Source organism: Parasteatoda tepidariorum, chromosome 11 (genome assembly GCF_982258835.1).
Source record: "Parasteatoda tepidariorum strain Cologne lab strain chromosome 11, Ptep-v5.0, whole genome shotgun sequence".
In the NCBI taxonomy this organism is placed as follows: domain Eukaryota; kingdom Metazoa; phylum Arthropoda; class Arachnida; order Araneae; family Theridiidae; genus Parasteatoda; species Parasteatoda tepidariorum.
The window spans coordinates 66708665-66729277 of record NC_141765.1 but is presented as its reverse complement, the minus strand read 5'-3'; the positions used below and the strand labels follow the sequence as shown (position 1 = coordinate 66729277).

Here is a 20613-nt window from a genome sequence, read left to right as displayed (position 1 = left end):
AAAACCATTCTTGTGTTACAGTAATGAATGCGCAGAACTTTTATAACTCCCTAAAAGCTTTGTTTGTTAATGCAATCTCAGAATGCTTTGACGTTATTGCCCGAAAACCCCATACTTAGCAACTCGTCAAAATTATTACTCTTGATAATAAGCGATTCCGAAAACAGATTAAACCTTCTGATCGAATCATTCCAATCGATTTTGAGTCTTACAGCCTCATGATTGAATTACGAAGAAAACGTTACGTTCCTTTTTTTTTTTAACATAAACAAAGCTTGTTGTCGCCAGATGGCGCAGATTTAGAAATACAGGACAATTTCAGGAGAAACGGAGTCCTGTAAATTCATCACGCGCTCATCTCTCTGGAGAAACAGGAGTTCCCGTTCCTGAAAAGGTAAGGAAAAGTTTTGAAGTTAGTTTAGTTTCGTTGTAAGGAGAGTTGTTTTCGTCTTATGCATACACCAGAAAAAAATCGTAATTAAACGAAACTATTACAGGAGTCTTAACTATTTTTTTTTTATATTCGATTAAGTTTTAGTTTTTTATGCATGTTCGATTAAACTAAAAGATAAGAAAAATATACATATTTTAAATAAATAAATTAATAATGCAAATGATAAAAGCGTTTTGCTTAAATGAATTATTGACAGAAATGCGATTTGAAAGGAAATACAAAATTGACGCAATTTAAAGAATAATTATTTATTTAACTAAAATTTGGTAATAGAAGTTTCAATTTTTGTTAAGCTTATGTGGATTTAAAAATTCAGTTCCTTTTAAATATGATGCACTTGTTAATGAATTACTATTGAAATTATTTGTCGTATAATTTGCGGTTTCGGTTTTCATTGTTATTCTAACTATTGAATTACCATAACGATAAAATATGATGTTATGTATCTTGAAAAAATAAGAAACGTAGAATTAAATTTTAATTCCTTCTAAACCTTTTTTTATTGCCTTTTAGGATAATTAAATTCATTCAAACTTTTGATTTACGAGCGAAAATATTTTTTTAAAATGATTATTTTGTGTCAGAATGTTAAAAATTGAAGCTCAAAATTTTTTATTTAATATTGACTCATATCTTCCTTTTCCAAACTTTGGATATTTGATTTATATACGGATATTTATAAACGGATATTTGATTTATTTTTACATAAAAATATAGTTTTATTCAAAGATTGTTTATGAAGTACAATATTAGAAACTTAAACTCAAAATTTATTTATTTAAGAAAACATGAGACACAATAATATTTTAATTTTTCTTCACTGTAAGATGCTATGAGAACTTTAACTTTTCAAAGTGATAAAATGATAAGTTTAATTTTTAAAATCATGACAAGCTGAAATATTTATAAGAAACTATTAGCTTCTTGAATACTAAAAATTTTACGATACATGTAACATTCTAAATAATTTCAAATCATTTAATTGTAATTCCTACAGTATGCGGAAGATTTTTCGATAAATTTCATATGATATTTAAATACAGAGGACCCGTATTCAGGAAAGGAAATCTCGCTTTACATTGCCCACCATAAATGAGGGAGGGGCATTATATACTTGATAAATTTATTCATCTATATTTTTAATCTATATTTGCTCATTAAATATTATAAACAATATTAACACATATAAATAATATATTAACCTGTATATATATATTACTCTTTTGAAAAAGTTAATATTTTAAAAATCATCCGGGAAGGGGGGCAAATGACCCTGTTAAGTGGGGCAGAGCCCATTTCTTCCCCCCCCCCCCTTTGCTAATGGCCACAAATACAGAGCACAGCATCATAGACATATTTAGTTAAATCGTAGAAAAACGAATTGTAGGTTAAATAACCAGAAAATTAAATTTAAAAAGATCGGTTTATTTTTCTTCAACTGAATAAACGAGAAAGTCGTTAATTTAAATTTTAATTCTACGAGTGCTATGGTTTCACTTATAACTTATTCTATTTTAAATCAATTAATTTTTTTATACCATAGTAACCAGAATATTTAAATAAGCAGCATATTTAATTGAATTTAATTGAAACTGATTTCTAAATTCTGAAAATGAAACACCTGAGTAACATTCAAATTAACGTCAATTGAAGAGAAATAAATTGTAAGCTAACTAAATTAGTTCAGGAGAACTAATTTAGTTGGCTTATTTAGTGAGAGTTTAAGAGGAGTTTGGCCTTTAAACCTCTTCTCAATTTCTATAAACACGAAAGTGTTTTATTCAAATTTTACTTACTTAAGTGTTGTGATATCTCTGACCATGCACATGTATAATTTTGAACTTTATATGGTTAACAAAATTATAACTATATAATTGTAATCGTCTTACTATGTACCTAAAATTAAAAGTATAAAATCATAGATATAGTATTTTAAATGCAATATTACATATATAATGCTATTAAATATTGACTATAAGTTAGCTATTACAAAACGATGCTGAATCTTATAAAAAGATGTTTAAACAGCTATGAAACAGCTGATTCTAAAGAGAACATTTCAAAATTAAATTATTTAACTAGTTTGGATAAATAAAACAGAAAAGGAAAGAATATCTGTAAAATACAATTTAAATGCTTGTTTTTCGATAAATGAAATAATAATCGGTCCTTTTGAAAGTGAAAAAAATGATCTCTCATCTCCTTCATCTCATCTACTTCTCATCTCATCTCCTTCAACTCTTTCAAAAATGAAATAAATGACTTTATGATCCTAATGTTATATTTTTTAAATAATGATGAATTCCGTATTACATTGGTAGCGTGATGAACACATCTTAAAAACATTATATAGTAAGAAGAACTTCTTCTGATGAACGTAACACATTTCACAACTAATAAATACGAAACAGTTTGTTGTTATTAAAATTTAGGAATTCGAACTATAGATAGTGTATCGAAACTCAAAGCCAAACAAGACTTTATTACTTAAATTAATTGTGAGCAAATATTTTTTTAATTTTCAAATATAAAAATTTTTAAATTAAAAAAAATTTAATTGCGTGATTATTAAAAACTAAATACAAAATTTGATCAAAATTGTTCGAATAGTTACTGATAATTTAAGCAAAAACTTAAAAGCCATATTTTTAACTTTTTTTCTCCCAAGAACTTTTTGATTAAGAAATTCGAAATTTGGTTTCTTTTTAATTCGAAATTCGGATTTTGCCTTTTTTTTAACACCTGTGGATAAAAATGATATAGAAATTATGTACTTTACAATTAAAAATTTTAAAATTGTTTTTAAACTAAATGAAATAATAAGTGACTTAGGACCATAATAATAGGACCATATTTTCCCCATTATGCTTACACCCTCTGTTAAAACAGTTAAAAATACAAATTCGTAAAAAAAAGAGAAAAAAAAAGAATATTTTTTCGAAGAAATAAAGTTTCTGTGTCTAATTTCTCAACACGAAAATCTCATCTGCTCTAATTATATAGTTAAGTTACACCTTGCACAGTTCCAAAACTAATTTTTTTAATTCAGTCTCAGTTTTTCGTGTAAGTGGAGCTGGGTAATTGTTTAATCATTAAATTTTGATACATGGTCAAAGCATACTGCATTGTAAAAAAAAAGATGTTGGAATGATGCAAATACTTAAGGCTTCCAACTGGGGGAAAATAGACAATTTCTACGAAAATTTCGCTTTCTTTTTATAGTCTATACATTATATATATGTTCAAATTTTCCCTTATTTTGCGAAAAATATTTTTAAAATTTGTGAAGTTTACTTCAGATTTATAATTTTAGGACCTCTACTTACAAAAACTAAAATTATAATCATAATTAAGGCTGTTTTCAAAAAACTTGTGTCGACGCCAAGGATACCTTAATCACAGTATTAAAAAATTTATTTATTCTGAATTTTGTAGTATTAATCAGGATTACTTTATACATATTTTTATATGGCTTTTTCTTTTTAATCATTTCTTATTAACCAGAAAATCTTTATTATCCAAATATACCAAGTACAGAAATAGGCTATGTTCTCGCATTTCAAAATGTTGTAATATCTTAATTTATTAAGAGATAAGGGTATTGAAACTCTTCAAAATATTTAATAAATATTGATACATTTATTTCCATAAATTTAGCGCACCTAGAAAGAATTGTCAGAATGAAATAAAATTTTGCATAAGTTAACATAACGTAAGTGATTTAAAAATTAAAGCAAAATACTTATTTATTAGAAGAAAAAAATACAAATGAATGAGGTTTTAGTGCACTTTTGGGCCACCTATAACGCGAATGCAGGATGGGATACAGGTGGACATTGAGGCATACAAGTGTCCCTGATGGCGTCTTTGCGGCACCTCGTTCCACAGTTGGTATAAAAACAAATCTAGGGATCATTCGGTTCCTAATGTTATCTAGCAGGCCATGGAAGGATGGTAAAGCAGTGGAGAGATTCCTGTGTCATCCTTGTTGTCTGTGTTCGTGACATATTTCAGCCAAATGTGTTGCAGCTCATGGTCGAGCTCCAGAGAACCATCTTTTAATAAGCAATTCTCAGTCTCACACAGCAAGAGTGTCACAGAAGTGCCTCCGTCACATTACCACCCCTTCCTGGCCTGTTTGATCCCCATATTTTTCACCGAAGGAACATATCTGAAATCTCCTGGGGTGAAAGTTGGACAACCTCCGTGTTTAGTCGATTTAGTGTCATTGCGAGACGATATTCAGCAGAACATAATAAGGGACTTGAATGCTTCAATGTCTGACCGTATTGCATCCTGTATTCGCGCTAGAGGTGGCCCAAGAAGGTACTAAAACCTCCATTCATTTGTATTTTTTCCTGCAATAAGTGACCATTTGCTTTGATTTTTTAATCATTTACTTATGCCAATGATGTAATTGCGTAGAGGAAAGTTACCTGGATTGTTCCTCTTTCCTCAATCGTAATCGTTCGTCAATCTCCCCGAAAATTAATGAGGGCAGAATGCCCCAGCGGATAAATAAGGAAGCTTTCTTCATCCTGAGATCTGGACAGAAGAATCAAGTCGTTGTGTACACGCTTTAAGTTTTTATTTAAATTTATTGGTTTTACAAATTTTCCACGTAATTTCTGAGCATCCCGTGTAAGGATATAGCAGATCTAATGTTGTGTGCAAATTATTAAATGCACCAGATAATTGTTAAACAACTTATTCTCTTATGTTCTACTTGTTCATTAGGCTTCTAACTATTCCTTAAGACTAGGAGTAATGCTTCGTTTTAAAAGTGACGTAGTTGCCGATTCCAAGATCCACAACTGCCATATAAGTTTAATATCTTTTAGTATCAGTTAAATTTATTCCAACACTTTGGCGAACAATAAAAAAGTCATAACATTTTCACACGATTGAAATTCATGAAATCAGATAGCACTTTTCATTACTCATTTAATGACATGCAAGTTTGCCTACCTGTCCTTGTATAGTACAAGTTCTACTTCTTTTGAATGGTTATTTGAAATGAATGATTTTTTTGGATGGTTATTATACATTCAAAAGCTCCAGATGCTTTAGAGTTGGCAAAGAGTGCTGCATTAATTACGTTACAACTACCAGGAAACACGACGCATCTTTATTCCCATTCATTTTTCAACCCATTTACTCCCATTCATTTTTCAACAGCTTAAATAAGCTGTAGGTTATTTAAGCAGTTGAAAAGTGGGTACGAAGTTATACAGGCCTGATTATTATATAGCAGCAACAGCTGAATCGAGTGACCGAATCCTACAATGGGCAGCAATAATTGAAAATTCTGTTCAAGGATTTCAGTGTTTATGTGTGTGGCCCTTTGATCCTCCAATTTTAATGAAACTGGCTCTTCATCAACTGAAATTATAAACATGGAGACGAATCAATCGGATCCAAATGATAAGCTTCTTGGTGATGCGAGTAATCATATGTTTGGTAGGCATTTAACAGACTAATCTGCTTCAATGCTTTCCTCTGCACCAAAGGTGCAGTAAAAAATCAATTTCTATGACTCCAATACCAAAGAAGAAAAAAAGTTGCTTTTAAACCACTAAGAGCTGCAGTTTTAACAAGTAGTCTTTCTAAAAATAAATTGGAACTTTAGATTTAACTTAAACTCGCCAAGAAAGAGTTAAAGAGATGGAGATGAATGTAAAATTAAAGAAGTTAGAGCAAAAACCCTCAAAATCAGGTTAAAAAAACAGAAAACAGTAAACTAATATCTATGAAAACAGCTCCTTGAAGAAAAAAATCGAAATAAGTTACATGTATTAAATAAATAATCCCAAGAAACTGAAGTGGTTAGATAGTACTTGATTTAAAAGCTAGTGGTTTGCTTTGTATGTAAGACTCATTCACTTGAAGATATGGTGCAATGTTTAACTTGGGTTTGCAAGAAATGTGCCTACACAAAGTTTAAAAAAAGTTTTGTATGTTGTACCTAAAATATAACTAAACTAAACACCCATCCAACATTGAACCTAATTATTTGTCTCATGAGAGATTGTTTTAATAATTAATTATGTTTTTAATTCCAAGTAAAAGTCATAATTGAGTTTTGTAGTAACAGTCTGTTATATTTTATGGCAACATTTTTGACTTATAATACCATTTATTGAACTCGTAACAGTTCAGAAAATGTAGGGCTATATTTTACATTATAATACTAAATACTTGTTTTGGATTACTTATTCTCTACTTATGTTTTCTGTCACTTTCTCAAATTTTCTAGGTCGATACGATTTAGGGAGCTGGTAGTAGACATTAAGCATTTGGTTTCCTAAACCATACCACTCGCAAAACTTGCAAAAAAAAATAATTTTTAGTACTTACTGCAAAAATACTTTCACCAAAAAAATAACATAAGTAGCTGTTTAACTATATTTTACCATTAAAATGTTTCAAACGTAATTGTCAGAGATTTGTGACTGATAAATATTGAAGTGTGAAAAGTGGTATGAATTAAGCAACTTTATGTTAAATTTTGTTTAATTTTGTTAACTTTTTCTAGGTGCGTTAAGTTTTATGCCAATGAGTGCATATTTATACAATATAGTCATGATTTTTGTCTTTCTTAATTTCTTAACCAGCGAATCTTTATTATCCAAGTGTTTCAAACTAGACAAAGTTTTGACATTAAAAAGTTGTATACTGAAGGATAAGATCTTCTTTTTAACATTTTAAAATATTGTTTTATCAAATATTAATTTATTTATATGAAAAATATTCAATTTAAAACTTCCAATAAAAAATTAAAAGAAACCTCTTATCTCCGGAAATTACTTAAGAACTTTTTCGAGCGTGATACTTATTTCTTTTTATCAAATCAATTATTAGTGTCGATGAAATATTGCCCAAAGAAAGTGCCGGAATAAGGACTTTACTGGCTAATAAATTGAAAGTGAATAAGGTCATCATCGAAATTATTGGATTATTTTATATGAATTCCATTTTCTTTTTTTTTACTTTTCTTTATCTCTCTTCCAAAATGTATAAAGTTATGATTACTTTAAGTAATCCTATATATCTTAGGATAATTGCTCAGAAAATTTGGCCGCAATGATGCATGAACAAGTTTTTTACTCTTCTATAAAAGAAATGTCTTTATTTTCCTTTTTAAAAATGTTTTAAGAGACTTTAATTTATTATTAATTTGTTTTTGTCGTCACTATCAATAATTTTTTTTACTATATCTACTCTCAGTAATAATTCAATTGTTTAAAATCTAATAAAAAATTCAGATGAAAAAAAATATTGAGTCCATTCCTAGTTTTAAAAATGTATTATTCAAGGTAAAAGTTTTAAAAGTAAATTCCACAGGATTGAAATTGTTTGGTTTTTTATTCATTATATTCTAGAAATTAAAAATATTTAAAATAAATTTTTTGAATGATTATTTTAAATTATTTTCGAGTTTTATTTACGCCAAAATCTTTGGTTTAAAGCAAGACCTGATTATTACATGGGTCGAAGGAGCATTTTTTCATGGTTCCGCATATAATGGGCATTTATATGTCACTGCATAAAATTTTTATTTTTGAAGTTTTTTATATTTTAAGTTTTTCACTATTTCAGTGATTGCTTATTAGGATATTTGATTTATAAGTTTTTGAAGTAAGATTATTTATTATTTATTGAATTTAAACATTACAAAGTTTATCATAACAAATATGAACATTTAATGACATCTTGAACATAACATTGTACATAACGAAGTAAAATGTATTGAATTTGAACATCATGAATAAGACATCAACTTTCATTAGTATGTTTGGATATTTGCGGGGATCAACACTTAACATAAAACAAATTAAAAATTTAGTGGTAGATGAAAATATTTGTTTTTGAAATTTGTTCAAGTTAAACTTGTCATTCTGTAAGTAAATAGTTTTCTTGATTTCTGTTTCTTTGCATTACTCTAACTAGTTACAACTATTGGAAATTTTCTCATCTTAGTTTTTCCTTCCATTCAACTAATCAGATTTTCTGTAAAAGTGACAAGGAATAGCTTAGATGTTGTTCTTAAAAGTGAGATAATTGCTTCGTTAGTAACAGAAGCAAAAATGATGAACAGAATAATTTTAGATGTTTCTTATTTCAAAATAAATTATCACGCAAATTTATACATATTCGACACAAATGCGAGATGCTTTGCTTATAAATTCAAATTTTGCCTCAATATGTTTCGGGCCACGTTATAGTTTCAAGGAAAACAAAACACAAATAAGAATAAAAAATAAAAAAGTAACAAAAATCCTAATTTATACTTAAATATTTTGTGATAGTTATGACATTAATTATTTAATTTAAAAAAGCATTTTTTTAAACAAATTAAATGAAAATAGTTTAATTTAATAAAAAAAGCGTGGTCAAAACTACCAGAATACGGAAAAATTTACAGTGTTTTTGATTCTATAGGAAAACAAAAGAACTCGGTAATTTTTAATTTAACTTGGTAATGATTTTGGTAAAATTAACAATAAAATATAATTTCATAATATGTGATAAGATTTAGTAAGTGTGGTAAAATTTGGTAATTTTATCGTGATCCTTTGAGCATGGTATAAATTAACTTTTTATACCATGCTATTTTATACCATTTTATTCGATTAAATTTACTTTTCAGTTTTGTATATTTTACTAAAATATGTACTAATAAGAACTATAATTTTAAAAACCAAAATTTTAGGTAAACTGTTACTATATGAACGGAAAAATCACAAGAAGAATTGCTTAAATACCGTACACTTTGGTTTCGATTACCAAAATTATGAATTTCTTTTACCAGGAATGCTAATACGATCGGTAATTTTACCAGACTTTTTTTCTCCATGCAGCGCAAAAGTTTTCAATCATACCGTTTCTCAAATTTATTTCCGAAATAGCAATAATATAACCAAAAATTTGAGCATATATTAAATATAAGTTATAAATCACTTGAGTGTAAAGCCGTGAAGTCATTAATTAAATGATTCTCTAACTCACCTCATGTATTATTCCAAACAACATATGAGTGTAGCAATAAATGATTCCTTTCAGAAGTTAGCTGCGTTTCTGAATAATTACAGAACTGATTTATAAGTATTCTGCATATTTTAAGAGAATCCGTTAGCGGAAAATGTCATCCTATTTGCAAAACTTAAATAGGAAACTTTTGTTGATTATTTTATTTAACAATTTACTTTTATTTACATCTTCTCTAAAATAATTTTTTTCTAAATGAAATAATTTTTATTACAAATGTGGTTTCAATAGTATGAAATTACAATTTACATAAAACAGGATATGCACAGATAATGTTCAGTTATAGGAATGCCCTACCAGCTAAGATGAGTATAATGCTTCCAGGACCTAAGCATTACAAATAAAATTTTGTTGCTCAATATTCGATGACTAAAATGCAATCTGGAAAGGACTTTTTTTCATAAATATCACATGCTATTTTACTATATCTCATATGGTGGATAAAGTAATGCAGAAAAATCCTGACGGGCGTGGTTTGAAGTCAGTTGAGGGAGCGTAGAGAGCGAATATTGCTATATCAGGCGATTTATTCAATACAACAGTGTGCAAAAAACCTCAACCTGTTACAACTTCTTTAAGATTTTGGCTGTTTATATTGGATTGTTTTGAAAGTACCTTTTTTTTCTGGAAATGAAAGTCGATTTTCTTACAGTGAATAAATATTTTATTAAATCGTATATTGTTCATTCTGGTTCAATACTTTTTGCCATCTTTATGGCAGTGGTAGGATTCTACGAGCATAAAATTTTTGTTCTTTTCTGGCAAAAAACTGATCTTTGTGATTTTTGACCTTCTTGTTTGAAGTACTGGATTTACAGACTAAAAATTTTTATAGAGACTGGAACATTGTAGACAACCCTTTTCTTGTCCCTAGTGATGATGCGCTTCAAAAATGGAAAATTTTCTTAACGTTTGAGAAGCAAATCACAGACGTCAGCGTGACGACAAAAATTTCTACTAGTAAGAAAATGAGAAACACACATGTCGCGCTTTGAGATTATAACTTCAGGCTTTTTAAATGATCATAAATGGTCCAATTCGAAAAATTAAGGAGCGCCTATTCACCGGTTTGTTTTCATTAATGCTTTTATTGTGTCTTCATTGGGTTTAACTGGTGTGGTCGTGATACAGCTTTATGCATCTTAATCGAAATTTTTCAAACCAGTTTTAGCTCTTTCGCATTGCCAATACATCTACTTCATACACATCGGCAAATTTTTTTCTTGCCTGAACGTTATTTTTTTCTTTTAGATAGTAAAAAAATTAAATATGCCGAAAATTCTGCTTTTCACTATTGAAATTAACATCGTAGAATCAATCGAACTTTTATACAAGCAAACGTTGCTATATCAGTTGTTAAAATATATAATGATTATGTGGCTGAAGCGAGAAGGTGGCTGTGAAAAAATATTATTAAGTCCTCTGTTGGGAAAAAAAACGAAATTATTTTTCGAGCAACCCAATACATATATCTTTAAAAAGATACAGAAATATCTTAAAAGATTTACCTAAACACTGTACTATATTCAAAGATAAATTTTCTTTTATTGCTTACTCTTATCTAATTCTCCATCCTATACTAAGCAAGCCAGGAAAAAAACTAGGAACAGCAGGCCAAGCGAGTTATTTTGTCATCGGAGTCTCTTAGATGCAAGTTTTTTCGATTAAGCACCTTTGATGATTTCAAATCTTCCTAAACTTTATTAAATGATGCTACAGTTTAACTTGAATAAAAATGTTGTTCAATTTCAACCTCATTAAGATTTCAGCAAACTTTCACCGTATTATAATCATGTTGTAGATACACTGGTCGACAAAATTTAGAGATGGAAGACATTTTCCCAAATATCTCAAAAAATACTGAATATAAATAAATGAAATTTGGTAATGATATAGCTTATTCCATGATAAAAAAAGTATGCAGAACAAAAATGAAAGTGCCATTCACTGGCAAGACCTATTGCCAATAAATCCAATGTAGTCGGAACTTAAGGATAAAAGATGACAATAAAAGTGAGGCTTGTACAGTGTGTGTTGCCTCTGGTGTATGGTCACCCCTGACAGACAGACAGCATGCACAACGAGTATGCATGCTGTTAATAAGGGAGTTAAGGAGGACTTGTGGAAGATCCTTCCATTCTTCCACCAGAGCAATTTTTAACTACAGAATGGCTCTGGGGGGAGGTTGGCACTTCGCAATAGGATTTGGATCGCCAATCCATTCGTTGAATATCCTCGCTTTCCAGATACTCATCAACCATGAGAGCCCTATGTGGTCGCGCATTGTCGTCCATAAAAATGAACTCAGGGCCAACAGCGCCCCTGAAAAGACGCATATAGGGCTCTAGGACCTCCTGCCTGTACATCTGGGCATTCACGGAACCATTGTCAAACACATGGAGCGGTGTGCGGGTATCTTGCATGATCCCTGCCCAAACCATGAGTCCTCCACGAGCATAATGGTCCCTTTCGATAATGTTGCAGGGATGGTATCAGGTTCCAGGTTCCCTCCATCTCAATAACCGTCCAGAAATAGCGTCATAGCGTCATAGAAATGTGCGAAAATGCTTTCCATTTCTTAATTTTGTCTGCTTAATTTACTATTGTTCGAAATTGAAACATTTTTTAGAAGTGAAATGTTAGGCGGTATATTCCATTATAAAAGTCTTTATAATTCAGTATGACTTTTTTATGGAGAAAATACTATATCACATGACACGTATTTCCTCATTCCTATCAATTTTCTATTCGTCTAAATGTAAAGTTTCCTAATACGACATTAAGCATGTATTCAATTTTGAAATACATTGCATACAATATAATAGATTTTGATTCAACAATTGTTAAGAAGATTAATATGTCACGCGAAGCATATATTCCATTAATCTTATCAATATTTCGTTCATATTTCCTTTCTAAGATCACTTTTCGCGTTTTTAATTTGCGCTATCCGAAAAAAAAACGCTAATAAGAATGTATTTAGTTTTATAAGGCATTTTACATCGGTTGAACTAATTTTATCTCTCAATTATGAGAAAAATAATATATCATATGACATATATTTCATCACTCTAATCAAGTTTCCATTAGTACGCCTATTCCATAGTCATTATTAGTGTTTTTCATGAAGACGGAAATAAGCATAACCTTCCATTTAAAGAATTATTAAATATCAGTTGATTATCATGACAAAATAATCAGGTAAAATATCATCGATGATTTAAAATTTAGTTTCTCTGAGAGAAGAGGTTTCTTAAGTACTTAGTACGTCTTCGTACGTAAATTTTTGATTTCCGTTTCCTAGATGTTTTTTCTTTATTTCTTTTTTGTTGTTACAAACATTTAACGGTAGATAATACAAATACCTTGAAAATCGCTCGATATTGCATCAATTACACATCAGTATGGTAAATTTTTTTTCAGAAATAACAATTCTTGCAGCTGTTTTCATTTTAATATATTATTTTTCTACTAACTGACCATTTACTCTTGGGAAGTTAGCCAGAAAAATAGGCACTTTTGTATCGCTTACATTGTTACGGATCACCGCATTTTATCATTCACTTGGGATACTTTGTTCCAGAGTTATTCATTGTTGTGTGTATTTACTAAAGTTGTTCATATCATAAAATATTTTAGTCGCCTCTCCAAAAGGATGTGATTTATCCATTATGTTTTTCTTTTGTCACACTTATCTTTACTTGGATTATACTTTTACACATTTTTGGGTACTTCATTTTCTATAGAGCTATTTTCATATTTTATTAAACTCCTGTGGGCAACTTGGTTATGCGTAGAAAATATTTCTGTAAATATTTTTTCTTTCCGAAGTGCATTCTTCCATTAATAAGTTTGAAGATAAAATTTCAATGAAGTGTTGTATAAACAAAACTAAATCGCTTTACTATTTTAGTTTATTTTTGACGGAGGAGAAGAAGTATTGTATTTTAATTGTCATTTTTAAAATCTGTGATCATGAATTAATCATACTTATCCTTTTATCTGTTAATTACTACTTAAAAAGATTTTAAGCAGCTCAAAAGTCTACGTTGGCAACACTGCGCCAAATGTTAATGGGATTAAGTACTCTTAGATGATTTTATTTTATTAGCGGTGTTGAATAACTGACCTAATTCTGAGTTTACGACTATCAATGTTCAACTCCGTAGCCTTGTTATTTCAAACCCAACTTAGAAGACGGGAGAACTTCTGGATCTAGGATTACGACAAACTAGCTTGCGTGTAGGACCTTTTGATAGAACTAACCCGCATTTGCGTTACATGGAGAGGAAAACCACGAAACTCTACCATGATTAGCTCGACCTCAAGGAAATTCTAACCCATGATACGTATACCACTGAGGATATTTTATGTTTGCACTGTAATTAGTGTGAGCCGAAAGCAGAATTCATATCGACCAGCCAACGCTGGGATTCAAACCTAGGACCCCTCATTGAGTGATCCCGAGTTTCTGCAGTGCTTCTAAGATGATTAAAGATTGTTATATACTAAAACTGTTGCAAATAAGAGGAAAAATGCAAAAAAAAAAATATCCTAAGGATTACTCAAAAAAGCAGGCTTTCTGTAGAGCAAAAATTTTAATAACTTTCAGTATCAATTATATGTCATGTTCGAAAATATTACAGTATTATAAATATGTATGTAATTAACATGATTTATTTACCGCATTGTCAAAATACCATTGTCGCGTATAAATAAAATTATTTAATGCATCTATGGCATTTGATAATATATTCTGTAATATTTAGGCACGTGAGAGTTAATGTTTTTTTGTCGGTAGAATTTAATGGTATGAAAAACATTTAACGGTGTGTATTTTTCTTTAAACTCTATCAATGTAATAAAACTCTCTGTGGGGAGAGTAATTATCGACAATGTCAACCTTCATCTATGAAAAGTTACCCCAACATAGAGTCGATTTAAAATGTCTTATATACTAGTGAATAGTAGTTGTAATTTTGTAGTGGTAGATATGCTACAGTACTCCCCCACAAGAATTATAGCTGTGATAGAATTCGATACATGGATACCACTAGTTGCTATATTTGCGACAGATCGGGAGAGCTGGATCAAGGTCACCTGGTTTTGAACATTAGTCACGAGAGCTGTATTAGGATCATGGTCGTAGTCGCTCCTGTGTTGCCTTTAGCAGTCGGGTGTATGCAGGTTGACGTTGTGTGTGATCGAAACTAGACTGAGTAACAACAGTGCAAGGAGGTGGATAATGTCGCAGTCACAAGTAGCAAGTCAACTGTTCAATGCGGACCATCCATCGAAGTAGGCGCTTCCCGATTGAAGTGGGCGTTACTGTCTAGATAGGCGTGTTCATATCGAAGTGGGCGTTACTGCCAACGTAGACGTGTTCACATCACGTCCGAAGGTCACCAATGTGGGGAGTGGAGTTACCGACAATGCCAACCGTCATCTATGAAAAGGTACCTCAACATAGAGTAGAGTTAACATGTCTTATATACTAGTGAATTGTAGTTGTAATTTTGTAGTGGTAGATACGCTACACTCTCAAGGTGTATCAAGCATATTCTCAAATACAAAACCATAAATCGCAGAAATTTTATAATAAATGTACCTAGTAAAAATAATCAAGATGATTTTGAATGTAATCAATCTATAAATTTAAGAAATTATTCATTATTTGAATTTTATATTATAGTTTAACACATTAATAATTAAACTAGAGATAGCTAAGCAATTTCATTTTCCTAAATTCTATGGACTCTTATGCCAATTAATTAAATTTCCAAACAGGCTATATACTTTAGCTGAGAGGATTGAACTTATTAGCCTGGATCATAAGGGGTTCAACTCCCAAACACATTTCCTACATTCCTTATATACATATGAGAAGTTCATACTCTCTTTAATTGGTGAACCAGGACAACAAAATCTCACAATTCTTTCATTTCTAGAAGGCAGTGCCACAGTCTTGCTCATCTCCACCAAATTTATTGCTATCACAAACTCAAGCACATTATTGCACTCTAAAATAGGGTTTTTCAGAATTGAGCAAAATAGTGTCAAAATTGCTCCAAAACAAATCATAGAAGAATTTAAACCCCATATATTCGAGATACTCATTTTCGAGCAAAATGCATATTCTGAAAAGTTATGCGTATTTAGAAAAGTGATCGAGAGTTGTCCGTTGGCTGGCGGCGAAATTCGAACCCAAGTACTGTGGAATGTAGTAGAATTTTTTAATCCCCATAGTTGTACGGCCCCGTCGAGGTAGAAATAGGAAGCTTTATATAGTGGCCACAGCAATGTAAAATCATGACATATCAACTTCCATTTTCAATGGTACAACAGGTTGCAATTTGGAAAATGGCCCCTATAGCTCAGTCAGGAGAACGGCAAATTTTAATTTCACTTTTTACATAGGTTGCCATATCTTACAAACTTTCATACGAATGGAATATATGAAGCTTCCCAGGACAACTATGTTGTTGTTGTAGTAGTTCATTTACGTCGCACTAGAGCTGCCAATGGGCTATTGGCGACGGTCTGGGAAACATCCCTAAGGATGATCCAAAGACATGCCATCGCAATTTTGATCCTCAGCAGAGGGGATGGCACTTCCGCTTCGGTAACCCGACGATCTGCACGCGAAGTCGAGCACTTCACGGTAGAACAGTTTAATGGGGGCCTATACCGCACACCCTCGGTCCCTACGCAGACTGATCCAAGTAGTCACCCACCCGCACACTGACCACAGCCAGTGATGCTTGACTTCGGTGGTCAGCTGGAAACCGTGTCTTAACGATCAGTCCACTGCGGGACAGGCAACTATGGAAGCATCCCATTAAGAACCTAAAGATCCATGGTTTGTATCCAGCCAACGAACATCTCTCTCTCTCTCTCTTGAGACTGAATTTTCCTCAAAAATCAGATGAATATATGGGTATTTAAAATTCGAATATATTTGCTTTGGATTTGTTTTGACCGCTTGACTTTGATAAATCCTTTTCTACAGCGTGTGCTAGATGGCGCCACTTAATCAACTAAGCCTAATTTTACGGAAGAAACTTAGCCATAACCCGAAATTGCTCATTTAATACAGAAACATTTCTGGCTTTTATCGGGAAGATTTATTAATACTTTATTTATTAAGTTTTTGGTTTATTTTTCAGAAAGTTTATGGACAGGAAGTAGGAAGGTTTCTGAATTAAGAAGTTTCCTGTTTTTGGCCAGTAATGTTGCTGATATAAATTAGGCATATTAGTTGAAATTTTCTTCCTGGAACATCGATGAATTATTTTTACAGTGAAATATAACAAGGATTATTGTAAATTATAACTAAGATGTAAAAAAAAAAGCATTCCAACAATAGCCGGATTTTGGCAACGTGATTATAAAAGTTAAGGTGTCACAGGTTCAAGACCTGCTCAAAATGTTGACAGCATTGTCTATTGGTCATATTCTACTTATTCAGACAATCTGAACTGCCATTGACCCATTGATATCCATTGATCTAAGAATGTGTATTCTTCAAACCGCCATCGGGTATAGAACTTCGGTCCTGTATAGTGTATCAACGTCTTAACCACTATTCCATCATGTCTCCAACTTTGATATATGATACTTTAAAATATTTCAGAAAGTAAATATCTAAATTAAAAGAGGTCTTAGAAATTTGATAGAAATGTGAAAGAGAAGGCTTAAAAATTTAAGTTTTTTAAATATGTCAAGATTAAATGAAGCAGGCTAAAAAATGTTTAAAAAAGGCTCAACCTTATACAAAATAAAGAGCTTCTAACAAACTATTTCCTAAAAAAATATCAAACATCGTTTCCTCAACAGAAAGATTTGAAACTGATAATCGATTTCTAGTAGCATTTGACCCTTCATTCACATATTACAGCAACTACAAAATATTGTCATGTTTTTTTTTTTTTTTTTTGGAAAACCCGACACCGATTTTTGTTTTCGATTTCCGAAGAAAGCAAAGTAAAAAAAGAGATAAGTAAAGGTATATTTTAACGTTATATAAAAGTAATAATACGGAATTTGAAGATAAAAGCGAAGATATTTTTAAACATACATTTTTGGAAAGTATGATTGAGAATCAGAGAGAATATATATATATATATATATATATATATATGGTTCTTAGGGGGTATCTGTTCTTTCTTCGATATTTCAGGTGGTCAATATTAAAGTTATGTACTGTAAAAATTGAAAACTTAAGACTTCGTTCATTTTGTAAGCGAAAATTTCGCCAAAGTGTGGAGATCATTATCTTAACTTCTTTTAGAATACAAATAAAGTCAAATGCGTTATGCTTAATACTCCATATCTACACTGTTGGAATTTTCATTCTGAAATAACTGTAAATAAATAACAAGCAGCAGTCTGTCCATACGATTTTTCATAAAGTTTATAGTTAGGAACATTTCTTTACCGTTACGGTTTTGAAACTATTTAAAGAGCTGGTACAGTTAAAAACCATGAATATAAAACTATACGGTTTTGAAACCATTTATAACTAGCATAGTTTCTATATCATAGACGTAAGGTTTAAACGGACATTGGAGCTGTGTGGGAACCGAGCTATTTATACGTGAATAATAAATTCGTATTCTAATAGTCTAAGGGCATCAATTGAAGATTACAGGATACTAGAAACTTGTTTATTGCTTATTGGTACAACATACATTTGCAGGCTTGTGTGCTCAATTAAGGCTTATAAACCTTTGTCAAGTAGAAGAACAGATAGCACAATACAGAGAAGGACATCACAAAGAATACATCCAGGGTTACGGCGGGATTCGAACCCACCACCTCCACGCTTAACAGAGCGTTTGGCGGGCAATACCGCTCTGCCAGGGAGGCTCCATACTAGAAACCTTTCATGCTTTGAAGGAAAGGAAGAAATATTGTGGTATCATAGCTGGGATTCTAACCTTGCTGGGATTCCTTGTCCTGACAGTCATGAGATCGACCGATCAATATGCTACAATATGCACAATATATTTCAGCTACAATATGCACCTAGCTGCAAGGGGAAAAATGGTTTCATGAGGTGAGTCTAGTTGGCCCAGATAGAATTGTGGTTGTTTAACCGTTTTAGATAAAAACAAGCAATAAAATGTTTTCTCGTATTTAACATTTGAATATCATCTTTTTTATAGTTATTTGATTGTTTTGGTTAAATATGGTAAAATAAAAACTAAATAAATTGATATTTAACCATTTTTACCGAGAATATTCTAACAGTGTATTACACAATTGATTATAAAATACAATATAAAATAAAATAATTATGATTGAATGAAACTTTATCATGACTCTAACCAAGGAACCATTTTTGACGAGCAAGAGTGCTAATCTTTGTAATATTCCGTTCTACTGTGTAAAAGATTCTTAAACAAAAATAAAAACTACTTGTTTAAGGACAAAATTCATTGAGAGAACACACAAAGTGAAAAGCAATTTCGTCAACTATTTGAGAGTTCTATGATTATTCATCAAAAGCCGCATGATTTCGTAACGAAATGATCGTCAAAAATAAGGAAACACATCTTGAGTATAGATGGGGAAAAAATCAAAATAAGTTCAGAATTTTCAATATGCTCTTCTTATGTAAAATTGAAAGTCTTCTATTCAGGAATAGTCGTAGTTGAGAATTCTTATGTTTTTATTTTATTTATTAGAATGTTTTATTGATTATTTGAATGTTTAACTGTTAAATTGCATATTTATTTTATTAAAATGTTCAGATTAAAGAATCACTATTATTTAGCTTCACAAAAAACAAGCATTTAATTTCTTCATTACATTTTTACTATTATTAAAATATTTTCTGATATGAAACGCCAGATATTTTTGTCAGCATATAAAAAGTATTTCTTGTTTAAAATCATACTTAAACCAATTATCCATTTAGAAAAGAGTACTTTATGCAAAAGTTAAAACTCTTATAAACTTTGTAAATTATAAACAAAAAGAAAAGCTTACTTTCCAAATAATGATCAAGGCATTTTCAGACATTTAATGCCAAAATGCACTTTGTGATAACATGAAAAATATTATTTGTTCAAGATATTATTTGAAATAAACGTCTATTCAGAAAGGAATAATTTATGAAATATTTTAAACTCTTGTAAGTATTATAAATTTTAAACATAAAAAGAAACTTACATGTTTATTTTTTAAATATGGATGAAGATAATTGTTAAAATAATTTTTGACATATAATGTCAAAAAACATTTTTGGTGCATTTAGAAAATAATATTTGTTTAATACGAGTGTTTAAAGCAATTGTTTACTTTAGAGAATATTTAATTCAAAATTTAATATTCTCTCAAATATTATAAGTTGCAAACATAACAAAATAGACTTACTACTCAAATTCGACAGTAATGATTTATTAAATTTTCTCTGATATTTAATGCGAAAAAAACATTTTTTGGTAGCATATAAAAGTATTAATTGTTTAGTATCTTGTTTAAAACAAATGTCTGCTAAAAAGAAAAGAGTATTTTATTTCATTCAGAAATTAAGTCGTGTAAACAATGTAAGTTGTCGATACAAAAATACTTGTTTATTTTCATAGTATCGATTAAAACGATTAACTAAGTATTAAACTTGTACCAAAGGCATTAAGCCTCAATGATCACAGAAAAGACTAACTCGTAAAAGGCATTAAAATACCCTCTGCTTTCAACCAACTAATTAATAAGTTACTTGGCTTTAGTTTGACGGGATGGTTGAAATGTCTATATATGCGTTTATGATGCTATTAATAATCTTCTGAAGGCTCTAATAGCTCCCATGTTATAGCTGATTGAGATTTGGAAATCGTCATAGCATCGGTGCTAAGTAAAACACGTTTTAGCATTGTATAATTGTGTTACATTACCAGTTACATTTTCCTACAATATAACATTAAAAAAATATTAGTTTAAAATATTTAGTTTTGCATCGGTGCTAAATAAAACACGTTTTAACATTGTATAATTGTGTTACATTACCAGATACATTTTCCAGCAATATAGCACTTCAAAAAATATTAGTTTTAAATATTTAGTTTTGCATCGGTGCTGAATAACACACGTTTTAGCATTGTATAATT

At 30.5% G+C, this 20613-nt stretch overlaps 1 protein-coding gene across 1 annotated transcript in view; it reads left to right on the top strand.

Annotated features, from left to right (window-relative positions):
• Window positions 1-332: 332 nt before the first annotated feature.
• The window catches only part of LOC107437522 (uncharacterized), an 81883-nt gene continuing 61602 nt past the window's right edge, over window positions 333-20613 (top strand). Inside the window, exon 1 of the mRNA XM_071187967.2 lies at window positions 333-394. The gene's annotated coding sequence lies outside the window, so the exon portion shown is untranslated. The remainder of the gene's footprint in view (window positions 395-20613) is intronic.